This window comes from Pseudorca crassidens, chromosome 14 (assembly GCF_039906515.1).
Source record: "Pseudorca crassidens isolate mPseCra1 chromosome 14, mPseCra1.hap1, whole genome shotgun sequence".
NCBI lineage: Eukaryota > Metazoa > Chordata > Mammalia > Artiodactyla > Delphinidae > Pseudorca > Pseudorca crassidens.
Genome location: NC_090309.1, coordinates 42,850,961 through 42,871,200, shown reverse-complemented (window position 1 = coordinate 42,871,200; position 20,240 = coordinate 42,850,961). Strand labels below are relative to the sequence as shown.

Below are 20,240 nucleotides of genomic sequence, written 5' to 3'. Positions count from 1 at the left end.
CTAGAAGAATGAAATCTAACGAGATGCAATAATATTTGTGCACATGTTAATATAAAAAATGAATTTAATTAGTCTAAATCTAATTAAATTTCCCATACAATTAAAAGCCTCCCCTTCCTTCCATTTTTTAAAAACTAACAAATGCCGAATTATTGCCCTTCCAGTTATTCCTATAAAGAAACAGACTGGACAAATGCGTTCTTTCCCCATAAGATACACACAGCAAAATCTAGAAGAGCCAGAAGAAGGATAGTGACATAGTGACAAGGAAACAGCTAAATCCCTTTAAGGAACTACCATGTGAAATAGACGACTTGTAAGAGTAGACAAATCAAAAGTCTGACCTTTCTAAAAAAGAGAAACTCAAGGAAAATAGCTTATCAAACCAATCTGTCAATCAAAAAAATAGGTTTTTAAAATATCCAATACCGGACTCCCCTGGTGGCACACTGGTTAGGAAATCTACCTGCCAACGCAGGGGACACAGGTTCAATCCCTGGTCCGGGAAGGTCACACATGCCACAGAGCAGTTAAGCTCGTGCGCCACAACTACTGAGCCCACGTGCCACAACTACTGGGCCCATGCGCCTAGAGCCCGTGCTCCTCAACAAGAGAAGCCACAGCAATGAGAAGCCCGCGCACTGCAACGAAAAGGGGCCCCCGCTCACCGCAACTAGAGAAAGCCCGCGCACAGCAACGAAGACCCAACACAGCAAAAAAATAAATAACTAAATTTCTAAAACAAAATTAAAATATCTAATACCAAATGTACATTGCAAGTGGCACTAAGGCACAGTCCCTGTCCCCAAGGAGCTTATATTTTAATGAAAGAAATACATATTTCAATTCAGAAAGATTTATTGGGCATCTACCAAAAATAGCACAGACAATGAATGTCATAGAATTTCTAAGCAGCATGAAAAAAGGAAAGTCTAGCACTAAGCTTGCACCTTGAGAGAGGCGAGAGAGAACATCTGGGGCAGGACACTAACTGATGCTGCACATATTCGATTTTGCTGGAGAAGAAGTTCTGTGTAAGTTAGGAAAAAATAGACACAAAAGACCAAATCAAGATACATAATTGGCACAAAAGAGGAACACGGTAAGGAACTTCATGTGCATTTAATATTATACTTATATCCTCAGGAAATCAGCAAGGAAAGTGAGTACCTAAAGTGCAGACCCACCATAGGCAGGGAGCTGGCAAAGGAGCCTGAAAACTGGGTGAAGGGTCGGGCATGATGACCACAGCTGTGCCAGGCAACGGAATTATTTCAAGGTGGAAAGAATTTACCAATACGGCAGAGCCCTGCTTTTTAATTATTCACAGTAATGACCTGGATCTTGGAAAGAAAGGAGTTATTTCCTAGATAGTAGACTGAACTAAATCAGCAGGCAACACAGCATGGAGGACTGATAAAACACACACACACAAACACATCAATTTGAGAATTTAGAAGTGGTTTAGTGGTCAAAACACCTGTCAATTAGGACAACACATTTACTCCCACAGTTGTTTTCCTGTTTTCTTTAAAAGCTACCTCTGTTTATGGGAGATTTATAAGACACGTTACCGAATGGATTACTTGGAAGGAAGTAACCAAGTGCGATGAAAACAAATAATATGTTGAGACGGACTGCTAAAGCTATGCATTACAAATCAAAGGAACTAAAATAAAGTTAGGCGTTCTCTAGAGGAGTGCTCACTATATTTTAAGGAAGATTTAAATGTACTTCAAAAGGGAAGCATGGAGAAAATGGAATGATAGTGATATCAAAAATAAATTACAAAGAAAATCTGGGCTGTTCTGCTGCTAAAAAAAAATAAACTAAAACAGATGTTGAGATCTACCTGATAGCAAATATGCTTCTTAATGTTGATTCTGACCAGCAGAAGGGAACCTACTCGGAGAGAAACCTGATGGGAATGAGTGGAGATCCTAAAAGACAGACTTTTAAAATTCCTGATTGATAAAGTTTTGGTTAGGCTATGCCACTGAAAATCATCAAATCCAGAACGTCAGCCCATTTTTAATGAACACAAGGCATGTGTGTACCAACAGGTATATGTGTGACTGTGTTTGTGTGTGTGTATGCACTTGTCTATATAAGAAAGCAAAAATTCAAGCTCAGAAAATGAAGTAATGTGAAAATTTCCTTTGGCATACTCTTCCAGTATATTTACTGAAAATACACTTATCTTAATTTACATTTGTTCATCTTTAAGATTTGTGTTCCGTTCACTGTAGGACCTGAAACCTAATGCTGAAGAATGGTTTCAAAGGTCAGAAAAAGTTCTAAATATTAGCAACAGTGTCGCTCATGAGCGTGTCTGCATCAGTTTTAAAAACTGTTCACATGAAGGATGCGCTTGGCTTTGGATAAAATATTTTGTGACTCATGGTTTACTCTGTACATTCAGCATAGTTTGGGAGCAACGCTAGTGTTTATGGGTTACTGCACTAACTTAGAAATTATAGTGTAATATTTGTAATGCAAAGGAACCTTTCTTGGAAAGCAGATGTACTTGTATTTGCTCAATGGTGAGATTAGTGACAAAGTCTAGGAACCCAAGAAGAAGACAGATGTCAACTCAAGGCAGTAGTTTTGCAACTGTGGTGAGTGTGTGGTGGAGTGGTCAATTTCAAACCTCCATTTGGTGATATATTCTTTTTTTTTTTTTTTTTTTTTTTTTTGCGGTACGCAGGCCTCTCACTGTTGTGGCCTCTCCCATTGTCGGGCACAGGCTCCGGACGCACAGGCTCAGCGGCCATGGCTCACGGGCCCAGCCGCTCCACGGCATGTGGGATCTTCCCGGACCGGGGCACGAACCCGTGTCCCCTGCATCGGCAGGTGGACTCTCAACCACTGCGCCACCAGGGAAGCCCTGGTGATATATTCTTGATTCAATAACAGCTTTTCAGCAGGCCGTGTTCATAAGGGAAATGTCAGTAAGAAGGGTTTTGTTCTGAGCCTCATGGTGTCTTCTCTAGCCCTTCTGGTCAGTTTGTTTATGTACTGGACCATCGATCTCTTAACATTAGCCAGTTGAAACAAAGAATAAAACATGGCAACTAAATGATAAATGAGGTGGGAAACAGAACATTCTAGGATGCTTTATATAAAAGACATCCTTGAAGGAAACCATTGATGAGGAAGAGAAAGTTGAAAAACTCGGAAAACTAAGCTATAAGCTATTCTTTCTGTGTGTGTGTGTATGTATACACACACACTGTATATATATTTGCATGTAAAATATATATTATATATTTTTAATAATTTAATACTACTGACTTCTGTAGAAAACACAAATAGCAGCATTTACACCTCTCTTATTTCCAGAATCACTGAAGGGAGTTCGATAATGTATATAAAACCTTTAATCTACTAATTGTTAGAACTGTCATGATTTTTTTCACAGTTATCACTTTCCTTTGGTAATAAAAGCCCTAACTGTATCACCAAATGTAAAAGCAACACCAAAACACCAGTTTGCCATTGTTGTTTTTCCAGCTTACTGAATGAGATTCCAAAATTAAATTTCAACGGTTTGCAAAAGTCTCTCAAATTAAGGCAGAAGTGACTGAAGACACTTTTAGCTACACCTGCTCAACCGCTAATTTAATGAGAAAATGACTTAGAAATTGCAAGTGGTAGATATAACAATATTGTTGGTATGAACTAAGAGATGTTGCAGTACAGACAGTTCGAGTAGAATCCATCTTTAATACTGTGATTCCTCCATCTTTCTTCATACCTAGCCTGTTTCAAATAAAGAATACGCCCTGGTGGCGCAGTGGTTGAGAGTCCGCCTGCCGATGCAGGGGACACGGGTTCGTGCCCCGGTCCGGGAGGATCCCACATGCCGCGGAGCGGCTGGGCCCGTGAGCCTTGGCTGCTGAGCCTGCGCGTCCGGAGCCTGTGGTCCGCAACGGGAGGGGCCACAGAAGTGGAAGCCAGCGTACCGCAAAAAAAAAAAAAAAAAGAATACGCCCAACTCCTCATTGAGTGGCCCATTATGTTTGGATGTGAAATGGTATGGTTAAGGACTAGAAAAATTATTCTCCTGTAAATGTTCAATATTAAGACAGTTTCTGTCCACTCTTACCTGTTCAGCCCATGTCGCCAATGTCCCAGACAAGCTGTGGGCCCGCATCGTGAGCGCTAGCGAGCTGCAGAGCTCCCAGCCAGCCTCCTGCACCACGAGCTGGCCCATCACTGGAATCAGAACCTAGTCCGTAGCCATCGCAGCAAGGGCTGCTGCTGACTGGCCATGAGAACAGCATCATGCGGTTCTGGGATGCCTCCGCTGTGGCGCCCCAACCATCCGGCAAGTTGAGCACTGCTGGCCTCTTCCAGACGGACAGCACGCATGCCAACAACCTGGCCTAAGCCACAGTAGACGACTGGCCGCCCTTCCTTAAGATTGGCTGCTTCTAACACTGCAGCGACGATCCTCTGCTCAGCGCGCAGAAAGAAGTTGGAGTTCTGCAAGTACACAGCCCAGCTGGTGATGGCCGGCACTGCAGGCCAGGTGCTGGTGCTGGAGCTAATCAACGTGCCTTAGAAGCAGGCAGTCAGCATGGCCAGCGTAGACCCCCTCCAGGACCGCGAGGGCTTCACGTGGAAGGACCGTGGGCAGCTGATCCTGCGCCTGGGCCGCTGCCCTGGCCTCCGGCTTCCAGCCCATGTGCTGGTTCAGTGCTGTCACCCGATGCCATCCCTGCCGTCTCGCAGCACGCCGAGTGCAGCCTGTGGCTTTTGGCACAAGTCATGGCTTTGGCCTCTTTGACTACCCGTGCAAGAGCCCTGGTCTGGCCAAGTGAACCCTTCACCCCAACGACTCCCAGGCCATGGAGAGGCCGCTATCCCAGGTGAAGCTGCTTACAAAATTGCTGTGGTCTTTCGGGCGCATGCGGAAGAGCTGAGTCTCAGGCAAGAAGTAGCATGCTAATGCCAACAGCAAGTTTCAGAAAGCCGACACGCTGCTGGCGGAGCAGGCCTGCCCCCAACACCTGGGGATGATGCCACTGCAGCTCTGCATCAGCCCCGGTCAGCCGAGGACTCCCTCCCGGGCGCTGTGCACGTCTATGATACTTTGCTGGCATGTTCCTTGAGATGCAGCCACACACCAACTCGGGCTCCGTGTTTGCTACGCTCCAGCCATGCAGGCGTCAGGAAGCTGCGGGAGTCGCCGGAAGGGCTCTGAGGAGCGGCTGACGCCCCGCGGGCTCGTGTCACCACTCCCAGCGTAGGACGCACGCAAACGCCCCTAGCCTGACCTATGAGGAGGCCTCGTGGGTTCTGGCGCAGGCGCAGGACTTGTAGGGCGGGCGCAGGACTTGTAGGGCGGGCGCCGTGCTCACCGGGTGGGCGGGGCCGTTCAAGGACTTCACGCTGCCCAAGGAAAGCGCCGAGACAAAGTTCAGGCCGATGGCCCACGAAGGCTGTCGCGTGCACAAGGTGGCACTGGCTACACTTGCCAGCGTGGCCTGAGAGGACTATGCCAAGACGTGCCTGGTCTGCCTCCCCAGCCTGGGCAATGCCCATGTCTTCTCGGTGCCTGGCCTGCGACCCCAGGTGTACTACTCCTGTAGCCGGAAGGGGGACACAGCCGCGTCACCTCCTATGTCTTCAGGCGCCACAGCCAGTTTTTACCTGATTTCTCCATGGGAGCTTGAACGCTTCTCTGTAAGCGTCCAGAACGTCACAGAGCCCCTCGGCTCTCTGGACATTAGCTGGCCCCCGCGATGCCACCGGTGCCAGCTGCAGGCTCCCAGAGTTGCCAAAGCTGAGACAGGCTAACGGGACCGTAGGCATCGTCTTGGCTCCACGGAGCGGCGATGGAAGCGTGTTCTCACCCATGTCCACCAACTCGACCACCAGTGACGACACTACGCTGGAACGACAGGGGACGTCACGGTGGAGGACGTGAAGGATTTCCTGGGCCCTGTAGAGGAATCTGAGAAGAATCGGAGGACGCTGGCAGAAGACAGGGCTTGAGCCTGGGCCATCCTGATCAACTGAGGAAGGCTAGAACTACCCGACCACCTCCTACCTGCCCTGCTGGCAGCTGAAACCCAGGACCCCAACCCCTTCTTGGTCTTTTACATGGACCCACACCTGCTAACCTGCTGGCTCCAGTGGGACCTGCCAACCCTGACCCCAGGTTGTGGGCCTGGACTTGGCCCAGAGCCTCTGGGGCAGATTCAGACTGACCCTTCCTACAGGTAGGTGGCCACCCTGGACCCCAGGTGCCAAGGCATCCCAAGCTACCTCCCACTCCACACACCGTCCGTTCCCACTCCCTTTGCAGAAAGGATTTTTCTAATGTCCGTGCTGGGCTGGACAGTTTTTTTTTTTTTTTTTTTTTTTTGCGTTACGTGGGCCTCTCACTATTGCGGCCTCTCCCGTTGCGGAGCACAGGCTCCGGACGCGCAGGCTCAGCAGCCATGGCTCACGGGCCCAGCCGCTCCACAGCATGTGGGATCTTCCCGGGCCGGGGCACAAACCCGTGTCCCCTGCATCGGCAGGCGGACTCTCAACCACTGCGCCACCAGGGAAGCCCTGGACAGTCATTTTAAAACTGGGCTGGGGGTGGGCAGGTGGGCAGGATGGGTTTCCCTATAGATGGTACCTTGGGGTTATTTCTGTCTTTTTTTTAAATTAGCAGTTTTAATATTAAAATTACTGATTTTTAATTTTGAAAAAGAAAGCATTTAATCTCTCTTAAAAGGGGAAAAAAAGAGAGTATCAATAGAATGAGCCAGAACAAATATTTTAATTATAATTCTATTTTACATGATTCTCTGTACCCAGCATTGTTACCCAGAATGTTGTTGAGCAATGGGAAAGGAATCAGGTACTTATTTTTAGCCAAAACATTAAGGAGTTTATGCCTGAATTTCATAAGTGATAAGGTTACCCATGTGCCTTTGAGAAAATGCTGAGAAACTTTTCTGAGCCTCAGACAGAAAATATAAGTTGTGAACTTCTTTAATGGCTGTGCCTTCCAAAGTAGAACAAAGGGAAAGAGTTATTGAGGTAACTAAAACAAAGCAAGAAATACTGCAGAAAAAGAGAAAAATATTTTTCCCCAGGTCTGAATCTAGCAGCTCAGAACACACGAAGGAGATGAATGAACTGAAAAGGTATTTGCAGCCGAAGAGATAGATGCTGAGCTATTATTTCTTGTGATGCTATGAGTTATTTATAAAAACAAACAAAAAAAATCTCTTGAAAATAAAATCAGCACCCAGTTTCTCAGCAGCAAACAACCTTAAGACTCTACTAGCAACATTATACCTTAAACACCAATGCATGTTTAAATATTTTAATAATGGCTTAAATAAAATTTTGTTTTATTTATCAGCTGTGCCTATATTCACAGGCTATTTTCAGAATATTTCCTTTAATAAGCTTCTTTCCCCATAAGTACAATAATAAAGGTAAACTTAGAGCAAAATATTTTCTTTTCAGACTGCATCCTTATTCTAAAATGCTAATCAAATCATAACATACAAAAACCTTTAAGTTTTAAGTGTGGTACTTAATTCTTAAAAAGAAAACATTAAAAGTAGGTTTTTTAGTAGTCAATTTTTTTATAATCCAAAAAGTATCATAAAGTCAACTTTGAAAGTGTGCTCTCTTACCTTTCTCGTTTACAAAAGTAATAATATACATATATAAAGAGCTTGATATTTCCCTTAGTGAGCTGTAAGTTCCAGTAATCAGAGGACATTACGGGAACATCTGTTATTTCACATTTTTCACTGAATGGCTTACATGGTCACATGGTCAGAAGACAATTACCACCATACTCTCAGTCATTAGGGGCTTTGCAGTTTATACTACAGGCTTTCAATGTTTCTACTCTCTCTTGGTATTGGTTCATACAAGTGAAAGAGGTGGATTAAACTGCTCTGGTGCACCAAGTGGTATCATACGGGCCTGAAATAATTCACATATCTCACAAAGCTCTTGGAAAGAGATTTTTTGCATGTGAAATAAAACAAAACCCATTTAGTTGTAACCTTCATGCAACATTTTGGTAAAATCAAATCCAAGATATATTCTTTGTCATAAGTCTCTGTCTCCTATACCCTATCAAAGCAACTTGTTGACAAGTGAAAAGTAAATTATTGATGTGGTAAGTTTTTGTCTTGGCTCGCCTTGGGGGATTGCTTACGTGTATGTTTGTTTTTCTTTGTTTCACGTTGTTGTTGTTATATGATACCAAAGAGTTGATTTGATAGATTAGTTTTTGGTCATGGTAGTGACTTAATTAGATATGTTATTTTATTTGCAGATGTTTAGCACACAATCTCATAGACAAAGCCTAAATGGAGACTCAACACATTAAAAGATACTAATTTATGAGAAATACCATAAAAAACTGAGTAGAAATTGAGGAGTTCATAAATAATCTATACTGACCTATGATTCCAAATCCATTTCTGAATTTTTTTTTTCAGATTTCATGATATATTCCTTAAAAAAAGGCAAAAAGGAATGTTATGTAAGAACTTTACATTATATGTCTTAAAAACTAACATTATATTCACTGTGGTGACTTAATTTTCCACAGTAGTTACGATCTTACCTCCCTCCCCTATGTTCTTCTTAAATGTGACTTTGACACTACTCCCAGTAAAAGATGAGGTCTATGTGCCCTCCCTTTAAAATGAGCTGATTTGGTGACTCTTTTGCCTAACAGAGTATGGCATTTACAAAGCTATTGACTTTTGTGCCTAGGAACTTGGAACTGTATACAAAGCCCAACTGCACAGAGGCCACCATGCCATGAGGAAGGCTAACCCACCCAAGAGGAGAAACCACATGGCAGCCATGAGAATACAAGAAGAGAGAGAGGTGTCTAAGCGGCCCCCAGCTGCTTGGCCTCCCATTTTTCTAACTCTAGTACTGCCTCTAGCCCCCATCTAACCTCAGCCCCAAGAAAGACCCTGAGCCTCGACCACCCAGCTGCACCCCTTCCAAATTCCAACCCACTGAAACCATGAGAGATAATAAAACAATAGTTGTTTTAAATCACAATTTTTGGTGAATTAATTTATCAATCATTCATTTAGTAAATAAATATTTTTGAATGTCCGCTCTGTTCTGGGCAATATCTTGAGTACAGAATCCTGCAAAGATTTCTCCTCCTAGAAAGGAGTTTAATTAACCCCTTCATCCTCTGTGCTTCCATGACTTTTTAGACTGGTAAAAGAGCACTTATTTCTTTTGTCCATATTGTATAAGTTGTACACATGTTTGGTTATACATTTATAAATTCAGGATCTGGATCACGTTCGTTTTGTTTCCCTCAGCAGTGTCCGTAGTGCAGACACATGTTCGCTGACTGATTTATAGCACCTATCTGGATAAGGGCATTCAACACAAGGAAATGACACCATTATCCCCCAGGGTAAAAATTAAAAACTGATAAAGGTTTTCATACATAGATTGTTTAAAATAGCTGAAGTTTTCGAGGAAATTAATTACTTTTTAAAATATTTGAATATGTAACCATTGCTATTAAGCTACTTATTGTAGCAGTCAAAAAAGGAAGCATTTTTCAAATATCCTGGTCATTAATAAACAAACCTTAAGCTATTAAAATAACTACCTCTTAAACTATTTTTTTATTTGTCAGATAGTCTGTTTCCATTTTGTTCTCATTGTAGCCTAAAACTGAAAAGGGCCCTGGATATGATAAAAAGTAATGTCCAGGCCTCCTAGTTACAATCTTCCTTCCTACCACTAGTCTATGCTGTTGCACTAAGTACCAAATGCTCGTTCAGTGTCCATAGGCATGTTGAAAGGATAACTTTTAAGATTTTCAGCTCAGATGGAAAAAAGTCAAATGCCTGATTGTTTTCTCAAATTTGAAGCAAACAATTTAAAAACAATTCTGTTCGCAAAATATATATTTTAATTCATAAATTTAAGTTTTAAAAACTTTGTCAATTCAGAAAAGAAAATTCAGAGAAATCTTTTTTTAAATCTCTCTAATTTTGAATAGAAGCAATCCAATCATCATAGTTATGCATTCTTAAAATGTTCAGTTTTTGTTCACTTCTCCTGGTCCTTTGCCCTGGTTTGATCTACATTTAATGATCAAATGAATTTCCAAATCCCATGAATTCTACCTCAGCACTCCTTTCTCTGCCTAACCCATTTCCTCCCCTTTCTCTTAGTATAGTTCAGAACCTTAATGTCTAAAAATTAAATAACAGTACAGGCAAACATTTATTGAGCTCTTCTCTGTTTGAAGCCCTGTGCTAAGGGCTTCATATATGTTACCCTGTTTAAACCTTACATTAACATGGTGAAATAGATTCTAAAAGTATTCCTATTTTACAGATGAGTAAATCTTGGAGGACTTGCAGAACTAAATAATTTGCCTAAGGTCATAGTCAGGAGTGCTGGAACCAGTATGCAAATTAGAGAGTGAGACCCAGAGCCTAGTTTTCTATCCTACTTCTCTAACTCATGGATGGAAAGTACTTTAAAATCTAGTCCACTCCCCACTTTTTTCTTCATTCTCCTTTAACATTCCTACAAGTTGTCACAAGCCTGTGTTGAAACATCTCCAATGATGGTCATAATAGTCTCCTATCTCTCAGCTCCAACTCACACTAATTGTACCAGACTAATTGTTATCAAAAGCTTTTCATCAAAATACCCCTCTGCTCAAATAGCTCACATTTCTAAATGAAGCAAAGGTGACCACTTCAGATATCCTAAACTCCCTCCAAACCTAGCTGCTCACACTCTTCAATTCACAACCTGCATGCAGAATCCTACTTCTAGGGTTGTCCTCGTGGGGATAATATCCTATGTCCTCCGTCTTAGAATATGGTCCCCACTGCCTGTATCTCTACATATCCCTATTCTTCTCATCCTTCAAGAGCCTCTTAAAATTGACACAACTTTGGCCACATATTATTTTCTATGGTGTATTATAATTACATGAAGGACAAAATTCAGAGATCGGCAGCTGTGACTTTGCCTATCCTCCACTAAACTGTTTTGAGAATAGTCACAATTTTGTCTTAATTTCTCTCTAAGAAACTTGCAGTGTTTTAATACAAAATACCAAGAAATATTTGATGGATGCATATATGCATGCATGCATATGTGGATAGATGGATGAAAGCATTGAAAACAAATGAGCTCCATTGTTTCTGCGTATATAAGTAATGCTTCAAAAATGTCCGAATTCAAATTACTGGCTCTTAATAAACCCTTTAGCTGCCTGAACACTACCATATTGTTACTCATTCAATCAAGTGCCGTCAGACTGCACTTAACAGGTTTTTAATTAATTGACCAAATATTTGACTGGATTTAAAGCATAGTCTTTCAAAGTAGTTTTTGATAAAACCAAACTCTATGGAGTTTGTTGCTTAAACTTATTTGATATGGTATAAAGCAAACATCTCATGAGCCTTACGACTGTTATCTGTTCAACACTTCAGGAAACATTTTATTACTTACAGAATACACACCTAGTATTATAAACCAAAATACAAAGATTTGTAAACTGAAGGTCATCAGGGGTCATACATGGTGGTCAAGAGGAAGACAAGCGTGCACTCTTTTACTATAATTTGGGGTGATTTGCATTTGTAAAGAAAAAGAGTCAATAGAAATAATCAATATGAGTGTATGTGTGTTTTTCCTTCTTAAGAAGAGAAACACATGACCCAAAATAGTACTGGTTTTAAAAAAAAAAAATTAAGATTCCAAATTGAAATATTTTAGAAATAATTAGCCTTTGGTAAAACTGTCAAGTGGAAATTCATTTTTATTCCCAAAATATGATTTTTCTGTGCTACTTTAGCTTTGTTTTAATTTGCTATTTAGCAGTGCCCTGAAATATTAATAATTTGTTTAACAAATTCCTTCTAACTCTTAATAGATTTTTAATGAAGAAATCTATCTTAGAGATCTGTGTGAGAATTGATATTACATACTTTCTCAAAGTGTTAAATTATTGACCCCCTGAACCGTTTCATTGAACCTCTATCCTTTGTTTGCCATCATCTATGTTCAGATCTTCTTAGAAATTTTGTGAAATGTAAAAATCATTGATTCTGTAAACCATAACAGGTATTCTAGAAATGGGAAGGAAAATATTTCATCCACAGAGTCAGTTTACAAAAAATAAAAAGTTTTATTCCAGATTATAGTGTTAAATCATTTATAATTAGCCTGATGAGTAAAATAAGCCCATAGTACTTAAGACTTTGGATGAGGGTAGAAGAAAACAGTGCCGTAGGGGTTCCATCATTGGTCTGTTTTCTACGAAACATGCACGTAGATATCCCTCCAGGGTTGCCTAAGTGTCAGGGCTGTAACAGCTCCAGATAAATCCCTTTCTCCACGCTGATTTTCAGCACACAGGAAGGTCAGCTCTGGAGTCTCGACAGAGTCAAGGTGCATTTTATCAGAATTTCTGGGAGGCTGACTCCCCTGTTTTCTTCTCTTCTGGATCACGACAATGCTCAGCTTCAGAAATAGGTAAATTTGGAGATTAAGGAAATTTATAGCACTTTCATACCCCAATCCATTTATGCCTCTGGGAGAAATTTATACAGGGATTATCTCTGTAGATTTTGGAGACAAAGTGGTTAGTGAAAAGCCTGTGGGCTTTGCAGTCAATCAGATCTGGATTTGACCCCTGGCTCCTCAATTTACTAATTATTTGATTTTTGATAATTTAACTTCTCTGAATCTGTTTCTTTATAATGTTACCAAACTTGTAGGATTGGGAAGAAAGATTAAATGAGATAAAGCATATATGATTTTAAGTGTTTGTTACCAAACTCAACACATAGTAAATGCCAGTGACTGTGGTGGTTAAATTCTCTGTAGATTCCAAAGCCAATCTTCCTCTTTGGACAGGGTGGAGGGCTATGAATTAAACTCATTGTGAAGTTCCCCAGGGGGTGTCATCCTCTTACACCTCAAGGGCTAATTCAGTGTTGAAATTAAAACTCAGATTTGGTTTTAAGTCTACCTGCCATGGCCCAGGAACAGGGAGGGTGCAACTAGCACTATTTCTCTGCCCTGAATGCCCAGTGAGAACCAGTGCAAAATGGACAGTTTGGGGAATTACTGTCGATTGGGTCAGACAGACCTGGGAGTTTTTTGTACTTGTTTCGTTTGTTTGTTTTGTACTTGTTTTGTAACATTTCCCAACAGAGAAACCTTAGGAAATCTGCTTGAATTTTCTACATCTCCATTTCCTTATCAGCAGAATATGAAAATAATGACATGTCTTTAATTCAAAACAACTACTTTATGCTAATATTATGTCATGGCAGTATTAGCAACATAGCTAATATTAAGGATTAAAATCCTTAGAGGGGCTCTTGATCCTATACAATATACTTTGCATGGCCCTGTGTTTCGGAGTTCCCCAAGCAGAGTTCCCAAGTTTCCCTGAACACTTGTCCTTAGAGATGTCCTGAGAAAAAGAATAATCAGAGTTCCATGGTCAAATATAGATGGGAGACACTAAACTTTTTACCCTTTCTTGGAGAGTCACAATTAATACTGGCATATTAAAAGCCTTGAGAAATTCTTCAGTAAAGGAAATCTATACAACTCAATGGTCCCCTGAGAGTGTCTCCCAAAATATTAAATATACAGTCCCCTTCCTTTTCTTTTTCATAGTATCTCTTGGCATGGGTGTTTAGCGGAACACACTTTGAGAAACATCAATTACCCTGGCCTCCTCAGATTAGCTAAAATTTTGTACTAGCTGCAAAGGATGTGAATTGTTGGGTGATATCAACATCACAGAAGGTGCTGGTGCCTTCTGATGGTCACAGAAACCAGCTCTGACCAACCCACATCACTTATCAGGGTTTCTTTGGTCCCACAAAGTGAACCTCCTTTTTAACTACTAAGTGGACTTGCATTTTGTTCTTGTCTTTTAAAGTTGCCCCATCACATTGAAAGAGGTAAATACTGGGAATAGGGAAAGTGACACATACAAGACTCAGAAATCTTGATGGAGGTATTAGCATAACTCATACTCATTCTTAAGCATGGATATTTTGCACTGATAATCACATACATATATGGATATGATTTGGATTCTGTGAATGTTTAATTCCAGGCAAACTGGACCAAAATTTGAAAACCAATCAGACCAAAATCTGATTCCTGAGGGGAGGGTCTGGGGGTGTTACTATTGTACTTCCTAGGACCTAGTCAAGCAACAAGACTTGTCATTGACGTATTACATATAAGACATAGTACTACTCACTGGGTGTACAGTGATCTATAAGACATAGACATGTTCTCCAAAAGAATGTCTGGCATATAATAGGCCCTAGGCAAATATTTGCTAGATATATGAGCAAACTAAAGCAAAGAGTTTTACTAGGCCCTACAAAGAGGCCTGGATTTACATTACAAATTGAAGAGGAGACTATGCAGTTTTTATTAATGTTTAGTATTGACTTAAGTACACATTAAATAGTTTCAATCAAACTTTCAGTCAGGTTCTAATTTGCCAGTTGTGTAAAAAAGAATTAAGGATGAGGCTAGCAAAAGAGCCAGTCAAAGTTTTGCATTAAAAAATAAAAAACACTGCAATTTTGGTGCAGGTCAATTTTGGTGGAGAACAAAATATGTAACTTACCTAAAGAAGTCAGACCTCTGGGATCATATTTTAATGAAAGGACATGGCCAACATGGAGCCCGAAGTGTCTCAGGGAAACATATCTGCATAAAGAGTCTCAATTACTGCCTGGAGTTTGGGTTAGAGCCCATCAGAGGGATGGCAACAACAGTTTCCATGAGGAAGAATTTTTTTCAGTAGGAAAGATTAAAGTTTGAGGATAGAATGAAGTAACAAACCGGAATGGAAGAAACGCAGATATGGGAGAGAAGAGCAGCCCACAAGTTCAGGGGCAAAGCCCCATCTAGAACCACGGAAGAACTCAGAGAGGAGCTGAGAAGGTCATATATGTTGTACATCAAGACTTTATATATAAAGGATTCCTTATGGCTCCATTGGATATTAGTCATTTGACTAAAGAGTAGTGGCTTTTGTTACAGTAATATTTTATGGCAGCCAAGTAGCTTCTGGAATACTGAAAAATTCATGGGAAGTAATTCAGTCACACAAATTGCTTAGAAGGGGGCTGAGGGAGAATGCATTTACCCTTGGAGACATCCTAAGATCATCATAAAGTGGCCAGAACATACTGGATTTGTGTAAGGAAACCTGAGTTTCAATTTTGGCCCTACCACTTATCTCCAGTTATGTGACTTTAGGTAAATGATTGAGCCTAGTGAGTTTTAAACATTCAACTGGTTAAAAATATTTTGTAGAGATTCTGTGAAGCTTAAATGATGTGTCTATAAAAGTGATTAACTCATTGCCTACCACATAATACTAAAAAGTAGTGTTCGAAATATTGCGTTGGCCAAAGATTATATCAGCAAATGATTTCATTTGATAGAACTAGGCCAACATATCCATATCTCTTCTTTCCATTTTCAGTGAAAATTTATCTGCCCACTAAATTACAAGGAAATAAAGTTGAACAAGGAGAGCAATTTGGTGGGCTAACTAGGGATCTCCCTGACTTTTTTTTACTGTCCTCTCTGATCAATTATATTGCACACAAATATTTCTAAAACTTTAAATGCACTGAAAGTTTACTATGCCATCCAGTGTTTTTGTCTGTTTGGTATATGTTTATTCTACATCAGAATATTAGGATAAGCTATTTTCACAAACTGTACCTACTTTATTTTATTTTATTGAAGTATAGCTGATTTACAGTGTTGTGTTAGTTTCTGCTGTACAGCAAAGTGATTCGGTTATACATACCTACATTCCTTTTTTAATATTCTTTTCCATTATGGTTTATCACAGGATATTTAATATAGTTCCCTGTGCTATACAGTAGGCCCTTGTTGTTTATCCATCCTATATATAATAGTTTGCATCTACTAATCCCAAACTTCCAATGCATTCCTCCCCCCACCCACTTCGCAACCACAAATCTGTTCTCTAAGTCTATGAGTCTGTTTCTGTTTTGTAGATAAGTTCATTTGTGTCATATTTTAGATTCCACATATGAGTGATTTCATATGGTATTTGCCTTTCTCTTTTTTAAATTTCATGATACTTCAGAGAGACATATAGAATGTTAGGATACCAAAGTGAATTTTTTTTCCATGCCAAACCATAAAATATAAAGTACATTTGCATGTGATAAAATATAAAGTACATTTATGTATGAAGTATAAAATATAAAGTACATTTGCCTTTTATAACACCCAGGTAGGCAAATCCTCATAATTTTCCCTTCTTACGCATTTTTCTTAAAATATTGTCTCTACATCACATTTCAATTCAGAGATGAAAGTACCCTTTAATAGTGCCCAATAATATTTCTATGTGAGCATGTAATAAAGCATTAGTTAAATGAGTCATATTAAAATATAACCACAAAAAACAATTATTAGCTTACCTCTATAAATGCCAACAAAAATAGATGTCAATTTATTTTTCTCATTCTTAAGTCAAACACAAATTGTTTAATTAAATATGTTATATCAATTTAATACATTAAAGAGAAAAAATTCCAACTTAAAAAAAATCCATTTTATTGAATACTAGTGTTTTAACAGGGAATATTTGCTTCTGAAAATGAGCATCATCTGTCCATTAGTTATGTCAAATACATGTATACAATTAAATACATGTGTAATAGTTAAATACATATGTGCTAAACACAAAGCTCTGAGGTCAGACAGCCCAGATCCCAACAGTTACTATCTGGGTTACTTAACCTCTATTTGGCTTCGATTCCTCACCTGAAAAAATGTGAGTAATTTCATAAAATTGCAACATAAATTGTATAAAGTTCTTTAGCTCAGGACATAGCACATAGTAAGACTTCAGTTAACGTTAGCTCTATAACTGGCGGTAATAATTGAACTCTATCCCAATTCTTTTTTCTAACCCATACAATTTTTAAATAATTTAAACTACATTAAGACCTAGACCAGGCCTAAAATAAATATGACATTATACTTAATTATAGGTGACCTCTGCTTTGAGTCTTTTACAAATGTATTTTTCACACTTGGTTTCAAGCTGGTACCTATCTCCTTAGGTAAAACTGCTTCTTCATCTAAATATCTGAAAAGATGCTAAGGTCATTTTAATTAAGCAGCAAAAACAGATGTATATATGTTCATTAATAAAAGTGTAATTTGTAGCTGTGTCCCTCCAAAAGTTAAGCCAAAAAATTATAGATTATATTGAGACACAAAAAGAAACACTGTTCTCTAAGTCAGATGCTCTATTATTAAAAAATGTCATCCCTTATGAATATCATAAATAGCAAACCCAGGAACAGAGTAACCATTTTAAAAAGTCTGGAGGGGATTCCATAACAACATTTAAATGCATTACTACTCAAACAATTTGATTGGATTATAAAATATTTAAAACTGCAGCTGTAGTTGTGGTGTTTACTGTTGATTATTTTGATTTCAAGATCTTCACACAAAAAAGGTACAAGCTTACAGATGTATTTATGTTTCACTGACAAGTAACTGCACTATAAAATGAACTGTGCATAATACATATTCAGATTAAAAGGGTAAAGTTAGAAATAGAAAAGTAAAATCATAATTCTTTAAAAGTTCTGTCTCCAAACAGGAGCAATCAGTTCAAAATCAAAAGTGCCAAATACATGTTCCAGTTGAAAATGATATTAAAAACTAAGTAAAAATACATTAACATGAATTCTGTTTATCATCAAGCTTTACAGTAACTCACCACACATGATTCTATATAAATCTAAAAACACTTTGTAGATATGAAAGCATTTATAACCTAAGAACTCTAAAGTAATCATTTTATTATTTTGTTTCTGAAGGTGAGGCCCAGTATCACTTAAAGAGTTACTGCTTTATGGTGACAAGTTTCATTAACATATACTATCATTATATATTTAAAGAAACCCAGTCAATGGACTAAAAAATAAAGAAAAGAAATAAGAAATATATACATATACGCTTAGTAGGATGATTAAAAAATATGAAAATAAAAGAATACAGCTGAAAAGATTTTCACTGTACCCAACTTCACTTCCTTTCCAAGATAGAAAATGGGAAAATGATGACCAAACATTCTGATGAACTAAAGTAAATGCCAGTTTCTGAAGCTTCACTGTACAGTTATCTGTCATAAGCTCTATTAATCCCTGGAAGTTAAAGCTGCATTGATGGCTCAAACCACCAATAAGACCCCCCATTAGATGGGGAAATAACTCTACTGCAAGGTTTCAATCTTAAGACCACCCCTCAAAGAGACATAGTCCTGTAAGAACCTGATTTTAACCCCATGCTGCCTATAAATTCTGAATATTCACTGTATCAACCCACCCTCCTCGGTCCAATGCTGATAATAATAAAGCACTGTACCTAAAACTTTTGCATTTATGATATTGTTTAATGGACAAAAAGTTTAAAAACTCTTTGTGCTCACTCTTCTTATTCGACAAATAAAAAGAAACTGACACTCAGCTAATTAAGTCTCTTGCTCAAGGTGGCATAGCACATATCTGAGAAAGCTTAGACCTGGGTAGGATAGAACCTTTTGCTAAAGTGGGGAGCGATTCTCTGGCTTTGAAGCTGAACGCGTGCAAGTTCAAATCCTCGCTCCATCACCAGGAGAAGTCACTTGAGTTCTCTGAGCCGCTGTTTCCTCATTGTAAAATAAGGATCCTAGTAGTACCTGCTTCATAACGCTATTGTAAAGCTCAAATGAACTAATGTATGTAAAGTATTGTTTTAGGAGGCTGAGTAAATGAGGAGAAGGTGAAGCAAGCGTAGGCAATGATGGTTTTTCAATGTACAATCTCCAAAGTGCATTCAACTAGTTGGCGAAGTTTTAGTTCCCAATTAGGGATATACGCATATTCACTAAAATTAAGTTGGGGGTCATTTATGTCCTAATGTTGATTGATAATCCAGCCACCTAGATTCGAGAAAGAAAATACCAATGATGTGGGAAAGAACTGGTTGAAATACGAGAAACGATGTGTAGAGAAAAGAGTAAGGCAAAGAGATGTTAATACAGGTCCCACTCCCTGATTTATTTGATCGACTTCCACTCTCTTGCCTCCAATTCTTCCTTTTCTGCCTTTATAATGAATACTTGTGGTATAAATGGAAGTAGCTCAGACTATGGATTCAGATAATCCAAACTAAAGACCAGTTATTCATAGGATGATCTCAAATATCACTGAGCCTTAATATATTCACCTGCAAAACGAAGATAATAACACCTGTCTGTATGCCTCACCATGCATGTGGGAACAATGTATTACATATGTGTATATATGTGTGCATTTTATTACCTAAAACTGGGCATTCTAGATGCATACTGTGAACTTTTGGCTGGTGTCCTGCCTTGGACCAATTCATTACTGAAATTTTTGGAATCCTTGAACATTTAATTTTAGATAATGATATCTAGATTTTTCGAAACTATTTCAGATTGACATACTGAATTTCTTATTTTTACACTATTTTTACATTGCCCTTTTAACAAACAGAATTTTGATATAGCTTTGCTTTAACGGCTAGGAAAAGGGTTGGTTTTGAATGTTTTGGAGGTACAAGCGCACCCTTTATATTTTACATGCAATCCTATAATATAGAGATCTTACGTATGATAAAGTTTTCCTATAAGTAGTGAAATGGACTCATGAGTCACATATGAAAAGTAATCTTGTTATTTTATAATCACACCAGGCAACTGCTCTATATATTCATGATCTAGATGATATAAGTAAACAAATATAATTTGGTAAGTTTGGTAATTTCAGAAGTGAATGTAGACTTTGAGCTCTATTAACTGAAGTTGAAAATTAGACCACCAGATTTCAACTACCCAGCAGTAATTAATTCCAGCATGTGAAGCTTAATTAAGGAAAAACAAAATATATCACAAATTGTCGAAAAGGAAAGCCACCAACTGATGACACAGGACTATTTAAATATATTAAAGAAATGGTGCAGTATGTTAAGCATGTAATTCCGCCAAAATTCTCCCAGCTTTATTTTGTCTTCCTTTCCATATCCTTGGCTCTCAAAAATTCATTCTCAGTTCTTTGGCAAAAGAGACTGGAAGAGACCAGAAGGAGGAGAGGGGGAGTGGACAGCTCATGCTAATGCCACTCTTG

At 39.1% G+C, this 20,240-nt stretch overlaps 1 pseudogene; it reads left to right on the top strand.

The window, feature by feature from the left end:
- Positions 1-1,238: 1,238 nt before the first annotated feature.
- LOC137205537 (lethal(2) giant larvae protein homolog 1 pseudogene) lies at positions 1,239-6,214 on the top strand (annotated as a pseudogene).
- Positions 6,215-20,240: the final 14,026 nt, after the last annotated feature.